At 42.8% G+C, this 18,816-nt stretch overlaps 1 long non-coding RNA gene across 1 annotated transcript; it reads left to right on the top strand.

Annotated features, from left to right (window-relative positions):
- The first annotated feature begins 14,652 nt into the window (after positions 1-14,652).
- On the top strand, positions 14,653-17,566 carry LOC144584510 (uncharacterized). The gene is made up of 2 exons (XR_013538810.1): positions 14,653-14,866; positions 17,134-17,566. It is a non-coding gene; the product is annotated as an uncharacterized LOC144584510 (long non-coding RNA).
- Positions 17,567-18,816: the final 1,250 nt, after the last annotated feature.

Here is an 18,816-nt window from a genome sequence, read left to right on the forward strand (position 1 = left end):
GGAAGCACCATGGGGGAATTGAACTCCCAGCCTCTGGATCTGCAGCCAATGACCTAAACCACTGAGCTATTCAACAGTTCATTTATTGGCTCTTTTTTTTTTAAAAAAAAAAAAACTTATTTGTTTGTAACTTTAATCAAGGATTAATTAATTAAGGATGGAGTCATCCCTCGCTTTCCTGCCCACTAGGGCCCCCAAATAAGTATACAATATAATAGATAAAACTATTTAAGAAGAGATTACAATCTATTTTTGAAACAGTGGTAAAACCCAAAGACCACATAGAAGGCCTGTAAACATTTTTTTTTATTTTGGAGTAAAGTGTGTATGACAATGGGTTTATTTTTTGCTACAAAACATGTTTTGTGAAGCAATGTGAAAACGATGTCCATTGTCATGCTTTGTAAGAAACTTAAATATTGATAAGGAAACAAGTGGCAATGGACATGCATAAGCTGACACAGACTTGAGACAGGTTAAATTCTGCAGATCTGTTTCAGCTACAGGGTTTTCTGAATGAAACTGGCTATCCGGGTTCCTCTCAGGCTAGAAGCCCATCCCTGTGGCTCTGGGCAAGCTACAGCATCTCAGAGTGCTCCCAAAAGAAGGGGAGGGTGAACTATTTCTGAATAAGCTATACCCAGAAAAACCTGAAAATGTCACTTTAAGCTGTGATTGACCTGGCTGTTGTCATCATCTTGTTGTCATCTTTCTCACAGTACTATTTTAGACCTAGAAATTGTCTCTTTTGCTGTGGTATCAGGTGCCGTTGAAGCAGGTGAGGCAGAAAGCAAGCGATTGTGTCATGCGTACGTATCTCTGGTTTTCTCTGATATCCAGAAGAGCTTATTTACAATAATAAGCAGTTAATGATCTAACAAGGGTGCTTCCAAGCAGGGGTGTGTGCTTGGTACACAAACCACCCCTGCATGGAATCAACAAAAAGAAGACAGTCACCAGCCAGTAGCTTGTTCATGCCAGCATCACGTAAAGTTTTGTTGTTGTTGTTGTTTAGCTGGTAAGTTGTGTCTGACTCTTCGTGACCCCATGAACCAGAGCACACCAGGCCCTCCTATCTTCCACTGCCTCCCGGATTTGGGTCAAATTCATGTTGGTCGCTTCGATGACACTGTCCAGCTATCTCGTCCTCTGTCGTCCCCTTCTCCTCTTGCCTTCACACTTTCCCAACATCAAGGTCCTTTCCAGGGAGTTTTCTCTTCTCATGAGATGGCCAAAGGATTGGAGCCTCAGCTTCAGGATCTGTCCTTCTAGTAAAGTTACAGTGGCATAAATGCCTTGGGTGTTCCACCTGGCAACAACGAATTGAACTATGGAATTGTGCAGTTAGTCACACATCCCTAGCAGAACTGACAGGAGGGCTTTAAGAGTTGTGCTTCTTCCTTGGCAATAGTACAGGGGCTTCCAACAATGGTGTCCCAGATGTTCTTGGACTACAACTCCCAGAAGCCTTTACTACCAACTGGGCTGGCCAGGAATTCTGAGAGTTGCAGTCCAAGAACATCTGGGGACCCAAGGTTGGAAACCACTAGCGCTGTGCTGGGTGCCCAACCTCAAGTTACATGCATGCAGTTGCGCAATAGATTTGGGGCATTCTCTGCAGGCGAAGGGCTAAAACCAACGCTCTGCTCCAGCCCGACGTGATTACACATTCATCTCTTTCCGTCGGTGCCTTCTAGTGTCCTGGACTGTGCCTTCCATCTTGTCAAGGATTGTTACAAAGATCGGGTGAAATGTTATGAACACTCTGTTGTACTATATAAATTCTACTTCTAGTTGTTATTCTTCATTCCTGCTACTAACAAGAAGGAAATGGGTAACTTGAAATTTGATCATCACATCCTTCTTCTGTTCAACAGGCCATGCTTTGTTGAAACGTGTTCAAAATATCATCCCTAACGGCTTTCTGGATGAGTGCCTGAGTGCTTCAACAAAAGCAAACAAAGGCCAAGGAGAGACTTTTTTCTTCCATTCGCGTCCAATCCTATTGCCTTTGGATCAGTCTTTAAAGGCAAACACCCTCCAACCATTTGGCACGCCGATGCCCTAAATAAGAGTTGATTGACAGGACCCCATGGTGGCTAATTAAACTTTCCTTTCCAGGGCAGCCACCCCCTGCACAAATGCAGACTGCTTATCTTCGTTAGTCCAAAATACATGTCAATTTTTTTTAAAGATTTACTTCCTGGAAATGAAATGACCTATACAACCCATTGACCATGTTGTGGTACAGAATACCCACTGGTAGGACAGTTGTAGGGAAAGGCAAAGGTTCCCGTTGACAATTAAGTCCAGTCGTGTCCGAAGAGCTAGCGTTTGTCAGCAGACACTTTCTGTGGTCACGTGGCCTGCATTACTAGATACGGAACACCGGTACCTTCCCACCGAGGTTGTACCTCTTCATCTACTCGAATTGGGATGCTTTCAAACTTTTAGGTTAGCAGTTGCTGGAACAAGCAACGGGAGCTCACTCTGTCGCAGGGATTTGAACTGCCAGGGATTTCAATCAACAGCCCAGTGGCTTCGCTGTTGATCCTGCAGCACCACCCACGTCTCCCTGGGACAGTTGTACACGTTAGTAGTAAAAAGATGCCAAAAGATGGTTCTCCCAAAGCTGTGTGCCTGAGCCATCCATCTTGTAAACAGACCTGTGTTTACCTTCCAGCAGCCAATCACAAAAGCAAGCAAGCTAATTTGCATGGGATCATCATGATGTGCTGTCAAGTCCATTCTGACTTATGGTGACCCTTTCAGGGTTTTCCAGCTAGAGAACCCTCAGAAGTGGTTTAACCTTCCCTTCTTCTGGGGGCAACCCTGGGACTGTGCAGCTTGCCCAAAGCCACACAGGCTGGCCCTACTTCGTAGGAGGCACAGTGAAGAATCCAACTCCCAACCTCTGCCTCCACAGCCAAAGACCTAAATTAGATAGGTGTTGCTATTTTTAAAAAAGCCCTGTTCAGACATCTTCCAGCACTTAAAGAGTTCCCTTTTCTGACATAGTGCTCTCTGTATCTTAGAATATGAACTTGGATAACCTAATTAGTTTTGGCATGAATGTTTTTAAACGCATAACACTTATCTAAAATTTGTCTTCAAAAACTGCAGTGCTAAGTACAATGGTTGCTCCACTTCTCGTTAAAAGAAGTTTTGCGCTGAACTGATATAGTGCTAGACCAGTCCAACACTGCATACATTATTTGCATATATATATGTATTTTAAAAAGGCTATTGACTCAACAGCTGCGTGCAAGAGAAGCATTAAACCCAATCATTTTGGGGGCGAAATCCACATCTCCAAAACCTGTAGCTTATATTAACGTATACGCCAGGTGTAAGAAGGTGTTTAAAGGATGGAGAAAAAGATGACGGTACAGTCAAAGGAAGGTGATGGATAAGGTTGGGGGAGAGTAGAAATAGGGAGAAATGTTGCTAACATCACCCATGTTGCAGAAAGCAGAACGGCAGTATTCTGGGCTAACAGGAGCAGGGTGGTGTTAATCATATAACCAAGAATGATCTGTAATTATGTGGTACGGAGAGACTATATCAGCAAGGAGTAATCATTCTATATAGGGTGATTCCTGACAAGGAAGGACATTGTGAGATGCCGAGATAAACACCCTGCCTTTTCTCATAGCATTCACCGAGACTGATAAGGATAACATGTATGTTGGTCTAGCCCAACAGAAGAATAACAGTCTCTACCGTTTGGGGACTAATGAATCTTGGTCTTCCTCCCATTGGACATTCCCTGTCCAAATCAGCTGCATCCAGTTCTGAAAACTACCGAAAGGACATTCTTGTACTGACCTTGACTTCATTATCCAAAGGTGGAGCTACTCTCTGCCAAGTAAATCCCCGGTTAATGTGGCCAAGATTGAAATTTATGACCACGGAAGGTGTTGAGCTACCAAGACCAGATGGTAACTGACTAATTTAGGGGTTGTTGAAAATGGGGTGTTTTGGTTTTTTTTGAACCGGAGCAGAACTGACCAGTTCTGTGACCTAGACACGGCTGTAAGTTTCAACAGGCTCGTGTTAAATCATTGCATGCTTTCTTTATTTCCTTATTGCAAAAAATTGTTTTGTTTTTTAAAACATGTTGCCTTCTTTTTTAAAGAGTAATTTACAGTCCATTTTCCAATCTTAAGGGAAACGTCAGAAACCGAGATAATACTTCGGGGGCGGATTTTTCTATCCTTCCAAGAGACCTATTCATGACAAATGCAGCTTGTTTATCATTGCAGCTGACACTCATCTTCTCATCCTGCAATAATATCTCTATCAATCCATGCAGGAAGTTCAAAATGCATTTCGAAACCACTTGGTGTTCCCATTCTTTTTCCATTCAACAACCGGATTTGTTCCTTTTTCTCGTCCAAACCAAACTGCTTTCGTGAATTGCCTCGTCCATCACTTACACTTATTTATTACTTTAAAATTAAAACCAGGAAATAATAGCCAAGTCTTCCTCCGGGGGGATACTCTTTAAAAGTGTGGTTTCACTCCGCTTGATACCGCACCGTCATGCGGTTTTAATTTCCAGTACAATCGCTAGCTTAGCGGTTGACATCACTTTCTGTAGAACGCCGCTCACTCGGTTTTCATTCCTCTTTGTTTTTATAACCCATTATTTTATCTTGTTATTAGATGATTCCATTGGCCAGTCTTGTGGAATATCAATGGCCTTTGTGGCTACATATCCAACAGTTGGTTCGCATAAGTTGCTTAGCAAATTATTGCTAAAAATAAGAAGTTTTTAGGCATGACCAAGAGCTTCACCCATTGTGAATTCTATTCTTCTTCTTCTAAAATGTTTTCCTTGCTTGTCCTCATGCTTATAACATTTTCGCTGCACGGATTTTCATTCACTGCAACAAGCAGATTCTAAAAGCAAAATAATGTTGAGTACTGAAAATTCGCTGGAAGTATAAATAAGCAGAAATATGGAATTCATCCATAACCGATGAATTGTTACAACGGATAACACTGTACGGTTTTCTACCGGCTTTCATAATTTTCCAGCACAGCTGAATCTATGGAAAATGTAGCGTTTATTGAATGCCAGATGGACCGAATTGCTAAGGAAGGGACCTCGTCCATTCACTTGGGTGAATGGAATTCCTTTTGCTCTGTGGATGTGACAAGAGACCTCCAGAGAGATAAGACCAGCTGCATCTTCCATTAGCTGATGAACAGAAGAAATTTGCGTTGGGCTTTTGGGGGGGGGGCGAACGGTTTCATCAAGAACAGCAATACACAAGTGACGTCTCTATATAATAGAAATAATTGTCCCGATGAGGATTAGAAGCAACAGCTTCTGCAGCTGCTCTTTAGCTGGAAGAGGAAAAGAAACAAAGTATTGTCACCAACCCCCCCCCAGAGGTTGATGATGATGATGATAACAACAATAACAATGATGATGATATATTTTATATAAAACGAGTCAATGTTTTTATAATCTTGATTCACCATGCCTGGTGTTTTTGAATCATCGTCATCATCACCAGGGGCACTGGCGAAGAGTAAATAGGTATTTCTGGTTTTTCTAGAGTTTAGTAATAACAGTTCTTGAGCTTTATTCGTATGCAAGGTCCTTTGTGCATGGACGCATTGCTTTCCTTGGGTATATGCCTTAATTTTCTCCTCAAGAAAGGCATCAGGATGATGGACAGAATCAAATCAAACCAATGCAATTGATACAGGAAACAATGTGAAAATACAGCTGAGATGCATCGCTAAGAGAAAGGCAGCTTTTAAAAGCTCCTTTCACGACAATTTCATTGGCAAAGACCCACAGGGATAAAAATGGATTGGCCTGCCTACATAAAGGAAGCCAATCTGCCCTTCATGGGTAGGTTGTTAAAACTTGGGGAGTCAACCAATAATTAACCCGTTCTCCCATCCCGTAACAGGATGTTCTCAGAATTATGTGCTTCAGCAGTCAGACTTCATATGCTGTCTTTTGTGGCCCACTTCTAGAGAGGCATGACAACCACTCAACCCGGTGGCTCCCAAAGTTTTCTAACTCATGGCCTCCTTGACTTACTGGCCACTGGCTGCGGCTCCCCCAATACGATACTTTGGGTCAGTGGGGGGAAGCCTGGCTTTCTGAGGATTCCGTGTTGCCCCCTGGGTGGATTTGGTGGTGATACAGCACACAGTTTGGGATACAGTTCCAGAAGTGGTTTACCATTCTTCTGAGATAGCGCAGCTTGCCCAAGGCTATACAGCCTGGCTTTTCTCCCTGGAAGCACCGTGGGGGAATCGAACTCCCAACCTCTGGCTCTGCAGCCGGAGACGTGAACCACTGAGCTATCCAGCCAGCCCAATCCCCCAAGCCTTCCCAAATGTCAGACTGTGATAGCAGTCTATAGGTAGCTGGAGCAAGGGACTTAGAACGGAGTGACCTGGGCAGGAAAGTCACGCCAGAGAGTTCCTGCAACCTTCATTTGTGGCCCGTTCAGAACATCAGGAAAGCTACTGACTAAAGAGAGTGTTGACTGATGGCTGGAAGGAGCCAAGCCAATGAACCAAAAAATAATAATAATATGGCGGAGCATATCACGTTTCTGTCTAAACGGAGCTCCCCGACACAGACATTTTCGGCCAGCTTTTCTGTCGAGCAGGTCCTTCCAAATCCATTACTCAGATGTGATGGGAGACCCCAGGTGAGATGAAGTCTAAGGCCAAACCTCTAACCTGATTTGCAGGGGTGTCAATCCAGAGCAACCCTGTTGGAGTAGGTGCAGGAAGCGTGGATTTACCCCTGAGCCAGAGACATGAGTCAGCACCTTTGTGTGTGAGAGAGAGGGCGCCTCAAGGCACAATTCTTGGGGATGGTTTCTCCTAAATGATGGGTGTTTTGTTTACTTTTTAAAATTCTATATAATTATCAGCAGTGTTATCCCAAAGAGCTGATAGATTTCCCCTCATTACATCTGACAGGTCCACCCTTCACCCTAACTAAATCAAGTTGCCGTCCAAATATATATATATATTTTCTCCACATGTACCAGAGGCATCTTGGAGTTCTTTTACATGACACGCGGGCTCTTGCTCTGGGGCACAAGCTGATGTTCTCTTTTTAACCCTCTTCCCCAGGGTAAAACTATGCAAAGAACACTTAACGTATTTTTCCGTGTATAAGACGCACCCATGTATAAGACGCCCTCCACTTTTCTAACCCAAAATTAAGAAATCTAAGTGGGGCTTAGCAAGTGGAGGGGAAAGCAGGGATCAAAGTCCTGCAGGATCACTTTGATCCCTGCTTTCCCCTCCACTTGTCTTTGTTCTCTCCTCAGCTTACTTCCGTGTATAAGACAACCCTCAATTTTTAGTCTAAAGATTTTAGACAAAAGTATAGTCTTATACACGGAAAAATATGGTATATGTCACTCAATCACTCCCCCCTCAACCCCCAGTTTTATCCATATGGATTAATTTTACTCCCTCTCTCTCTTCCTCTAATCCTTCTATTATTACACATTCTTTATGATTTTTTTAAGGATTATGAGAAGTTTCAACACAAACTTCTCCCCTTTCCGTGAATTAGGGAGAGAGTATCTGTTAGGGACTTTTCCAGTGCTTTTCATGAAGGGTTTCTGATACAAAGCCACTTTTAAGAGGTCTTTCAAAATACCTCATGGTAAAAGCTAAGAGAGTAACATGAAAACGATTTGAGATCTCTAGAGCTTGGAAGTAATTCTGGACACTGCACTTTAGAACAAACTAAAACAAATTCAGAGGAGGGCAACAAGGATAATCAGGGGACTGGAAACCAAGCCGTAGAATGAAAAACAGAAAGAACTGGGCCCGTTTAGCCTTGAGAAAAGAAGACAGAGAGCACTCTCCAAATACTTGAAAGGTAGTCCCACAGAGGAGGGGCAGGATCTGTTCTCAATCATCCCAGAGTGCAGGACACGTAATGATGGGATCAAGCTTCATGAAGTCAGGTTTAAATGACTATCAGGAAAAACTTCTCAACTGTTAGAGCAGTACAACGATGGAATCAATTTTCTCAGGAGGTGGTGGGTGCTCCTAAGCTGGAGGCATTCAAGAGAAAATTGGGAAGCCATCTATCAGATCTGTTTTCACTTGGATTCCTGCATGGAGCAGGGGGGTTGAGCTCAATAGCCTTATTCGCCCCCTCCACCTCAATTATTCTGTGATTCAACAACAACAACAACAACAACAACAACAACAACAACAACAACAACAACAACAATGAACCATCGAGTCAATTCTGACTTATAGGAACCCTTTTCAGGGTTTTCCAGGTGGAGCATAATTAGAAGTGGTTTCCCATTTTTCGGTTGTTACAAGGGAAACAGCAATCTCAAACACAGTGAAGGCATTCAGTGATGGTTGTCATTTGGTGATAGTACCCAGCAAGTAGACAAAGCACGATGCCGATGCCACTGTATCACTTTAGTTTTAATTAAGGTGTTTGGGTTGTATCCGTGGGATTTATGCAAGTTTTGACCCACTGTTTACCAATTGATTAAATGGTTTTACTTTAGCTGGGACTAGCAATTGGATTGAAGATTGAGTTCATGAAATAATTCCTGATGACTATCCAATATAGCGCTCATCTCATGTAGCGCTTCATTGGCCAGACACCAAGTTTATATGACCTGCTTTGTTTTTATTAGCACTTCCAGGGCACATGTGGGAGGAGTAGAAATGATAACAGAGAGTGGAGCCCATTGTTCTATTGCTTCCTATGCCATCTCAAAAAAGAAGCCGTATAGTTACAGAAAGTGCTTCCTTTCACACAGATCACAGCTTCTTTAATAGTGTTTCCTCAATCTCTGTGTCACATGTTTAGAGCAGTTGTCCCCAACCTTGGGCCTCCAGGTGTTGTTGGACTTCAACTCCCAGAAATCCTGGTCAGCAGAAGTGGTGGTGAAGGCTTCTGGGAGTCGTAGTCCAAGAACATCTGGAGACCCAAGACTGTGGACCACTGGTTTAGACAACTGGAGGAGATTATATGAATAGGGAGGGCAACAGTTTCGACCAACTCAGTTGCACATTCACCTAGATCAGTGGGTCTCAACCTTGGGTTCTCAGATGTTTCTGGACAACAACTGCCAGAAATCCTGGCCAACACAGCTAGTGACAAATTTGAGTTCAAGAACATCTGGGGATACAAGGTTTGGAACCACTAATCTAGATTGACTAGAGGAGAGCCATTATTTTGCCACAGTGCCAAAAAGTTCTACCTGGCCCAAAACCAGTAAGCAATTGTGATATAACACTAGGTATATACAGTATACAGTGGTGCCTCGCTAGACGATGATAATCCGTTCCACTGAAATAGCTGTTTAGCGAAATCGTCGTCTAGTGAAAAGCATTTCCCCATTGGAATGCATTGAAACCTGTTTAATGCGTTCCAATGGAGAAGAATCGTCATTGTCTAGCGAAGATCAGCCATAGGAAAGCCGCTTTGCGAACCACCGATCAGTTGTTTAAATCGCTGTCTTGTGAAGCTTAGGTCCCAAAAACACCCGTTTTGCGAGTGTGGAGGGAGCTGTCAAAATCGTTGTCTAGCGAAAATTGGTTTGCGAAGCAGGGACCCCCATAGGAATCACTGTTTTGCGAATCGCTATAGCGATCGCAAAAAGTCAATGTCTAGCGAAAAATACTGTCATGCAGGGTAACTGTCCAGCGAGGCACCACTGTATATATATTTGTGAAGCTACAAGCAAAGCTTCATTCAATTCCATTACGAGCCAGCTAAAATGGAGGATGAAATTATATCTATGCTTTGGAACATGATGTTTGACCACATAGGGGAAATAATTTGGTCATGACTACTAGATATGATAACTGCCCATTTTTACAACCATTTTAATAATGTTTATTAAAGCAAGGCCAGGATTCAGATAACTACTTAGTGCATGATATGTTCCATGAGGCATAATAAAGTTACAGCAATTAGTATTTTGATTCATAGTCGAAAATTCTTTCTGCTTTTTTTCCATAATGAATGGATTTCGTTAAAAATATCATACTACTTACAACCCAGTCTGATGTGTGTTTACTTGGAGGTAAAGTCCTATTGATTTCAGTAAGGTTGACTGCATCATAAATAGTGCAAAGAACTCTAATCCAAGCCATAAACAACAATAATTATATCTGACAATATATAAAATAAATTGTGCCACAATGAAGCCAGCCTTTCTTAAATGGCAAAAACAGATCTGAAATGTTCCACAGCCAAGCGTTTTTTTGAACTGAAGGAAGCAATTCATGGAAAATTGTTCCGTTCCACTGTGAAACTGAGAGTATTAAATTTATAACTGCAGCTATGTCTCTCCATCCAGGGCACTACATCAGATGTAGATGTAAATGATAAAAGTTTCAAGCAGCTGATGAAGCGGAAGTGATGGGTAACTCTGTACTGTAATCTAGAATCCATATGTCAGGTTTGGCTGATGGAGATCGGCGGTATATCTGGGCACATCACCCCTGTCCACCAATGAAAGATAAACAATACCAACCCAGATTCTAACATTTATTGTTGTTTAGTCGTTAAGTCGTGTCCGACTCTTCGTAACCCCGTGGACTAGAGCACGCCAGGCTCTCCTATCTTCCACTGCCTCCCGGAGTTGGGTCAAATTCATGTTGGTCGCTTCGATGACACTGTCCAACCATTTCATCCTCTGTCGTCCCCTTCTCCTCTTGCCTTCACACTTTCCCGACATCAAGGTCCTTTCCAGGGAGTCTTCTCTTCTCATGAGATGGCCAAAGTATTGGAGCCTCAGCTTCAGGATCTGTCCTTCCAGTGAGCACTCGGGGTTGATGTCCTTTAGAATGGATAGGTTTGACCTCCTTGCAGTCGAGGGGACTCTCAAGAGTCTCATCCAGCACCACAATTCAATAACATCAATTCTTCGGCGGTCAGTTTTCTATATGGTCCAGCTTTCACTTCCATACATTGCTACTGGAAGAACCATAGCTTTGACTATGCAGACCTTTGTTGGCAAGGTCTTAAAAAGCAGAGACCGACCTTTGTTGGTCTCTGCTTTTGAAGATGCTGTCGAGGTTAGTCATCACTTTCCTCCCAAGAAGCAGGCGCCTTTTAATTTCTTGTGTGCTGTCACCATCTGCAGTGATCATGGAGCCCAAGAAAGTCAAATCTGTCACTGCCTCCATATCTTCTATTTTCCAGGAGGTGATGGGACCAGTAGCCATTGATCTTAGTTTTTTTGATGTTGAGCTTCAGACCATTTTTGTCGCTCTCCTCTTTCACCCTCATTAAGACATTTATTAGTGGTCAATAAAGGCCACAATTTCACAGCATTGGCATAGGATACAAAGTGGATCCAAGCATCAGATGACCTGCCTGTCAACCAAAGCTCATCCTTCCCAGTTGATGGCTCGAGAGGACCAAGTGTGAAGGATGTTGGCAACTCACTGGGTCCGACTCTGATGCTGAATGCTGAGGAAGAGGATAAAGGGTTGAGGGGATGTTCCATCTGTAGTTGGTATCCTCTTCCTGTTGCTATACATGGGGTCCTGCCACGCCTGTCGTGTTTCCCTTCATTGTATTCATGTCCTACCGTTCTTCTTGCTGTGTGTGCTTGTTTGCTCCACAGTCATTCCTGATGCGGCAGTGTGTACTTTAGGTTTTTATATTGCTATTTCCAGAAAGTTGGTAGGGGAAAAACTTTATTTGCTTGAAATATGGTGCTAGGGGAAGAGCTTTGCAGATAACCTGGACTGACAGAAAGTGGGTCCTACATCAAATCAAGCCGGTACTATCTCTAGAGGGGGGAAATGTTGAGGCTGAGCTACCTTACTTTGTGCGCAACCTGAGAAGTCAAGATTCTCTGGAATAGACAATAACGCTGGTAAAGGTGGAAGGCGGCAGGAAAAGAGGAAGACCAAATGCTAAATGGACTGACACACTAAAGGCTTGAGTTTGCAAACGCTGAGCAGGGCTGTTGAGGACAGGGCATTTTGGAGATTGCTCAATCATGGGGTTGCCATAAGTCAGAGGAAACTTGACAGCACATAACAACAACACATTCCTAGAGTCCTCCAACCGGTGTGACTAACATTTCTAAATTCTGCCTCTGATTGGTGAAGCCTGTTGCTTTGGAATATCTGTGTTTCTGGGACATGAAGAACCAGCCAGCTTTTCAGTGCAAAATTGCCGTCTCTTACATTTGCCACACATGGAAATCATGTGTGCTTTATAAACTCCACGGGGAAAGTGGCCAAAGTGGTAAGAATTCTATCTGGCCCCACCCACTGTCCTTTGGCCCCGCCGCATGACCTGAAATCCAGCCCTTCCCCAATTCAGCCAGATTCGAATCCATCTCCTTAGCTGAAAAACATTTAAGGATGCTCCCTTAAAAGAGAACGGATTGGTGCAGTCTCCTAAAGGCACTTCCAAGTCATTTTCATATGAAAATAAGATTAATATGGGATTTATGACTTTCCATCTATATTGTTAATAGTTTTTCATGGAAAGATAAAAAAATTAATAAGACCTTATCTCTAGAACTAGTTGTGATTATCTCATCCTGTGTATGTTTGGGCTTTGTTCAATGCTTCTCCAGGAGAAACTTTTGAAAAAGTTCTTTAACCCAGTCCTTGCTCTGCCTCTGCCCCATTTATTGCAGTGCAGAGGAAACAAAAAAAAAATTACTTGAAATGTTTTTTTTTTTAAATAACATGTCATCCCTGCAAGAGATAATGGTATCTTGTTATACCCTCAGCTGGCTTTAATCAGAATTGATAAGAGAACAAAGACAGAGGTGTACACACTCTTTAAAAAACCACATTTCATCCCTAAGTTGTAACACTCTCTCATCGCCAAAACGATGATCGCATACCCTAAATTTTTTTTTAAAGCTAAGTGGTGGTGGTTGAAATTGCAGTTAGAAACAATAGAACAAAAAAATGTATGGAAGAGCGATTTTTATCTGTGAGCGTGTCCCACAAAATCTGGTGGAATGATGACCGAGGGCATAATACTTTGCAGGCTGAGAATCTCAGCTTTTCACATTTTCCAAAATCAAGTCTCTAGTCTTATGATGATGATGATTTTAACAAATTAAACTAAACAGGCAATGCCTTGTGAAAACCTTGAAAGGTGAGTATTGTTTTATGGCTTAGGGAGAGAGGTGCTAGAATCCTATCAGGCAGATTGAATCGAATCATCATCATCACAGAACTGTGTAGCTGGAAGAAACTCTATGGAGTTGAGCCTTTCTTAAGGAGGCACAGCGGGGAATCAAACTCTCAACCTCTAGCTCTCCCACCAGAGAGACCTAAACCATAACTTTCTGTTTCATCTGCAGACATCTTGGGGTCTGTGTTTTCTCCTCAGTTACTCTGTAATCTGGAACAGACGTCCTCTGCATTTAAGATGGATAACTCCTGCATGAAATCCCTCCTGGAGACAAATAAATGTGCATGCAATAACTTCCACTCAGTATTTTCCAACCCATAAGGACTAGCAACTTACAGCAACAGAATATGCCTGGCATTCTATGCTATGCAGTGGGTTTTTCTACCCAAAGATAATATTTAGAATAACGAAGGTGGGAAGGGGAACTTGAATATCTCTCCGATTGATGCTGGATGTTGACATTTTAAAAGTTTGAAGCCAAATACAGAGAAATCTGTATTTACAAGTTATGACTGTTACGGATTTTAAAAATTGGCTAGCAATGAAAATGTGTATGTGTTTGAAATTGGATGACAACGTCAAACATCTTAAATTTCACCTTGTTCAAAGCTTGTTTTTAAAAGGTAAGCTTGAAGTACAGTATGGTGTTTTAAAAGATCTGGGTGCGTTGTAAGTCTATTGGGCCAATAGTCAATTTTTATATGCATATTTCTTACCCTTTTGTATTCTTTCCTCTCCGTTATTGTTTGTTCAAAAGCGGGGACATATAAAAGCGTTGTAACAACCACAGTGAATCATCTCTATAAATAGAAGCAGAAAATATGCAGTTCTTTAAAACAAACTGAAGTTCCTAAATACATATATATGTGTTTCCATAATTTCAGAATTGGAAATTAATTTATTTCCCCCATTTATGTAACAAATGCCACCACTAGTATTTATAACTGAGAATGTCAAAACGGGTTGTGGCTCTATTTATTTACTTGCTTGATCGAGTTTAGGGTTTTACCAAAAAATTAAAAAGAAATAGTGCTCCGTTACAAAAGGGTCCAATCTTAATTAATTAATTAATTAATTGGCTAATCTCAGGCTGCTAGAATCCACCTCTGATCGTTTGATAGATGATGATGCTTGTTCTGGTAGGAAACTGGACAGGGAAGGCACCAAGAAAAAAACTAGAGATGGGGGAAAACGCTTTTTCTGAAAGACAGCGTCTTTTTCTGAATTTGGGGTGGGTGTGTGAGTTAAATGTCTCTTTCAATTTATAGAAAAGAGACGTTCCACCTGCGTTTTAATCCCAACGTTCCATTACAAGGTTCAGCAAAGAGTTTTTTAATCTCAACGTTCCATTCCGGAACCGTTCCTTTTAATCCCAACGTTCTATCCCAGAACGTTACACTGCAACGTTCCAAATCCTGTAAAACCTCATGACGGGCGCGCTGTTTCTCACTCTGATTCTATAAATTGTCCCGCTCTGGGTATCTCAGCCTTCTCTCAAAGGAAAATATAATGATTCCGAGATATTCGAAGGCTCGGCGGTGGAATTCATCTCTTTGAACCGGCTTCAGATCCTCCGAAGGAACCGCTTCCGATTCGAAATCTTTTTCTCCGGAATCACGTTTGGAACCGAATGCGTCTTTCTTGTTCAGCCCCAGAGGCTTTAAGAAGAAAGCAATTCATGACAGGCAACACTGGATCCAGGTAAGAAATTTGGGCCACTGGAAAAAAACACACACAACGAATTCCGGTTTCTGTTTGCGTCCAGAATTTCCATTCAAATTAAATCCAGTCTTTAAAGAGGGCTAAAAGGCGCGGGGGTCTCACCGTCTGCCCGATCCTCACCAATCCGCTTTTCCTCTCACACGTGAGTCCGAGAAACGGTTATTTTCAGTGCCATAGACATGATGGGAAGGGATAAGAAAGGAGTGCCTCTGAGCATGTGCCAAGTGCCTTTCTCTGGCCTATGGACTCCACACACCAGGGTTTCTAAGCCGGGGGAGGGGGCTACCTTGCAGGAGGGTCAGTGGATCCCGGGCATCTGTTATTTGTCTTGGAAATTGCTTAGGGCGAAACGCCCCGTCAGTCCTAAATTAGAGTTAGACCCGTTGGGACTTGTTAGTGATAAGGGACCATAAATACAGTACCCTTCCTCTCCATGCGTTTGCGCTAGTCGGGACTAAGAGCGGATTGGGCTCATGGGCTGTCTGATCATCTGTGACGAAGCCTTAGCGGAACAGCCTCCGGTTTAGTTATACTCGGTGAGACGGGGAAACGTCTGGTTGGAATTTCACCTCCTTCAACGACATACTCCCTGAACTATCGATAAGACCTTGGGGCACAGCCTGAAGAGGATGAATTACCATAGAAAGCTAGCTGTTGGCTTGATTTTTTCGGGGGTCTGAAAAAACGGATCAGCTGGCTGGATATCTCAGTCGTTTACGTCTCCTGTTGTGGAGCCAGAGGTTGGTAGTTCGATTCCCCAGTGGGAGAAGAGCCAGCCTGTGGAGCCTTGGGCAAGCTGCGCCGACCCAGAACATCCCCAGAAGAAGAGAAAGGGAAACCACTTCTTAGTAATCTCTATCTGGGAAACCGTAAACCATAAATCAGAAGTGACTTAGGTATTGTCTTATTTATTGGCTGCCTTTCTCCCAACAACGGAACTCGAGGCGGCTCAGAGTTTTAGCAAGAACTAAAAATACAATAACGTATACTTTGAAAAACACTTAAATTATAAAAGGTTGACCTGCTCTTGCCTTTATACTATTTTGGAGACCACACGGCCTTTTCCTAATATTTTCACTCACTTAGATGTGTCTGCATTTTGCGCAAGATCGGCGCAGCATTTTCTCCCCGCTCCTTCCCTGCTAGATGTTCAGCTCTTCTCTCCGTCCCTACCACACCTCCTTTTTCTGCGATCCACAGGGACCAAAATCATGTTTTGCTTACCCTTCCGGCTTTGCTGGGATCACGCAGGGGAGACACCCAACCTTTCCCAGCTGGAAAAGTCTCTCCCACCCCTTTCCCCTCCCTGCTATCCCATAATAACCTGCTCCTGAGGTAGGCTCAGCTTAGGTACAAAGGACATTTCTTTCGATGGACAAGCGACCTCGGTTGATATTTTGGGTAAGGTATGGAAAAGGGTTCCGCCTCTTGGCGCAGATTGAACCAGCCACTATTTAATCAACAAATAGTTAATCAGCCGCTCCTCTCTCTTCCACCCTTGGGTGAAATTTTCCTGCCAGGTCCCCTTGAAAGGAGATTTTCCACCTTGCTGAAAAGCAGAAAGAAATTTTCTTTTCCTTTTCTTCGAAAGCCAGGAATAGAAAGCTGTCTTGTCGCACTTGACGCTGAAATTGACATGCCTCCGCCTTGAAATTGACAGGCGCACTTGTCAATGGCTAGAAAGTTTATTGTTCCCTCTGGAGAGAATCTGGGTGCTCAGATCTCTTACCTTTTCACCCCGGCTGGAAACTGAACGCTAAGCCTGCTTCCTAATGGAGGGGCGATTTGGTCCGGGGAGATGAGACGCCATAGATCAAAGCCTCCCTATCTCCGGGAAGTCTATGCTTCTTTGTAATGGAGTCATTTCACACGTCTAGCTATTACTCACCAAACGTAAAGTAACTTGGAACTGGGCGTGCGTGTGTGAGCCAGCTGCGTCTGGGCTGCTATAAATGAAAAACAGATTAATTTTTTAAAAAAATAAAATAAAGACAACTCTCTGATGAAACGCTGGCTCTCATCAAAGCGAGCTCACCTCCAGCTACTCAAATTTACCAATTTTTAAACTTTTGGGAGCAAAGTTTTCTTGTTATTGTTACAGTGTATAAGATTAAATCTCCGTGCATTTGTTTCGGTTTTAATTTTGGTTCCTCCTCTCTGTTGTTGCCACTGTCAACCAACTGCCTCAAATATCGGTTGGATTTCTTTTCCCTCTTACCAATATTTTATTTATTATTTTATTGCAGGATTTTCTGGTTCAACCCTGCGCGGCCAAACCGACGAGATCCGTACAGCTTTACGCGAAAGGACGTCCCATTGAGTTCAATCGTGCTCCCGGAATCCTATGCCTTTTTTTAAAAACCTGGGAATGAACCGGACTAAACTCAAGAGGAGTTAAACCTCATTAGGATCGCGCCCTTCTCGACTGAAATGGACGTTAAACTGCTCTATAAAAAACCTGGCATAGACCGGTTTGTGCGTGCTGTAGGACGACAGCGGTGGGGGGGTGGAAAACCTCACGATTTAGTATAATAAATAAATTCTCATTGGTCAGAGCTCTGCTGATGACGGCAGATATGGGGAATCCCTCTATATGTGGAAGAGGGTGGTATGGAAAATGGAATAATAATAGCAGAAACCCAAGATTATCTTATAAATAGATAAATAGAGCTGAATTCACCCTTCCGTTCGGTTTGGACGCTTCTGTGGATTACTTAAGGCAGAACTTGCTGTTAATTGTATGCAATTAACTTGCTGTTAATTGTATGAAAAGACATTTTCATCAAGGAAAATTGAAGTGCTTAGTATTCGGTTCCTTCTCCAGAAGCCAGAATGCTGAGCTACCCTGCACTTTCATTAAGGAAAGCTACGTAAATGGACAGCCGTTTTTCATGTAGGAGGAAGGGAGACGTGGGGTAAAGCACCATTTTCCACCCCCAGGTGCTTCCAGGTAAGCAGAGGTGGAATCGCAGCCCAAATAGCATATTCAATTATTATTTAATATATGTAATGTATATGCTTTGTATATTTTATACGTTTGCGCAAGAGAGAGATTGTAAGGCTGATTAGGAGGCTCATTAGAGTCTAAAATCCTTACTAGGGGTTCAGTTCCATTGAATGTATTGGGGCTTACTTCTGAGTAGAAATGTTATTTCTTTAAAATATTTTTACCCCACCTTTCTCCTTTAAAAGGGTCCATTAAAAACACGACATTAAATACTAAAACAGTAAACTATCCCAATATTGAAGAAGAAATAATAATAGTGTATTAAAAGGTTAGGTTAAAGCATTACAGGGGGAAAAAAAACAGATTTAGAAGCAACAACTTATAAGCCACCCCATTTATTGTCGTGTAGACAACCTGTCACTCAGGAAAAACCTTCCTGAAGAGAAAGTTATTGTTTGCAGAAGGAGAGCAAAGCAAGGGCCAGCCCTGGTTTCCAGTGGGAGGGAGTTCCAGAGTCTGTATAGACTTGTGCTCTAAGGTTAGGGTCCTCTACATACTTTCCCATTGGGCAGGCATGCTTAACACTGTATCAGGACTCTAATAAAATTATTGATAAGCTCTAGAAGATTATGATGATGGGTTTGATGGTAATTTTCATCATTTGCATCCTTGGACAAAACAGACAGGGTACGAGTGTGGCTGAAATGCAGTAGTAGGCCCCAGATAGAGTAGGCCTGTTGACGAAATGGAATTTACTAAGAAGTAGACTCACCAAATCGCCACTGATTCAAGCTGTGGCTTATTCCTGGATTTCAGACCCGGTGTGTTTCCTTGGAAGGGAGTCCAACTGAGCTCCATGGATGGCACTCCTTACTAAGGGTGTCCAACTTTGGGAGGGTCACCTTGAGGTCCTCCAGATGTTCTAGACTCCCAGCATCCACTTCCAGCATCCTTTAACATTGTCTGTGCTGCCTATGGCTGC

Source organism: Pogona vitticeps, chromosome 11 (genome assembly GCF_051106095.1).
Source record: "Pogona vitticeps strain Pit_001003342236 chromosome 11, PviZW2.1, whole genome shotgun sequence".
Classification (NCBI taxonomy): domain Eukaryota; kingdom Metazoa; phylum Chordata; class Lepidosauria; order Squamata; family Agamidae; genus Pogona; species Pogona vitticeps.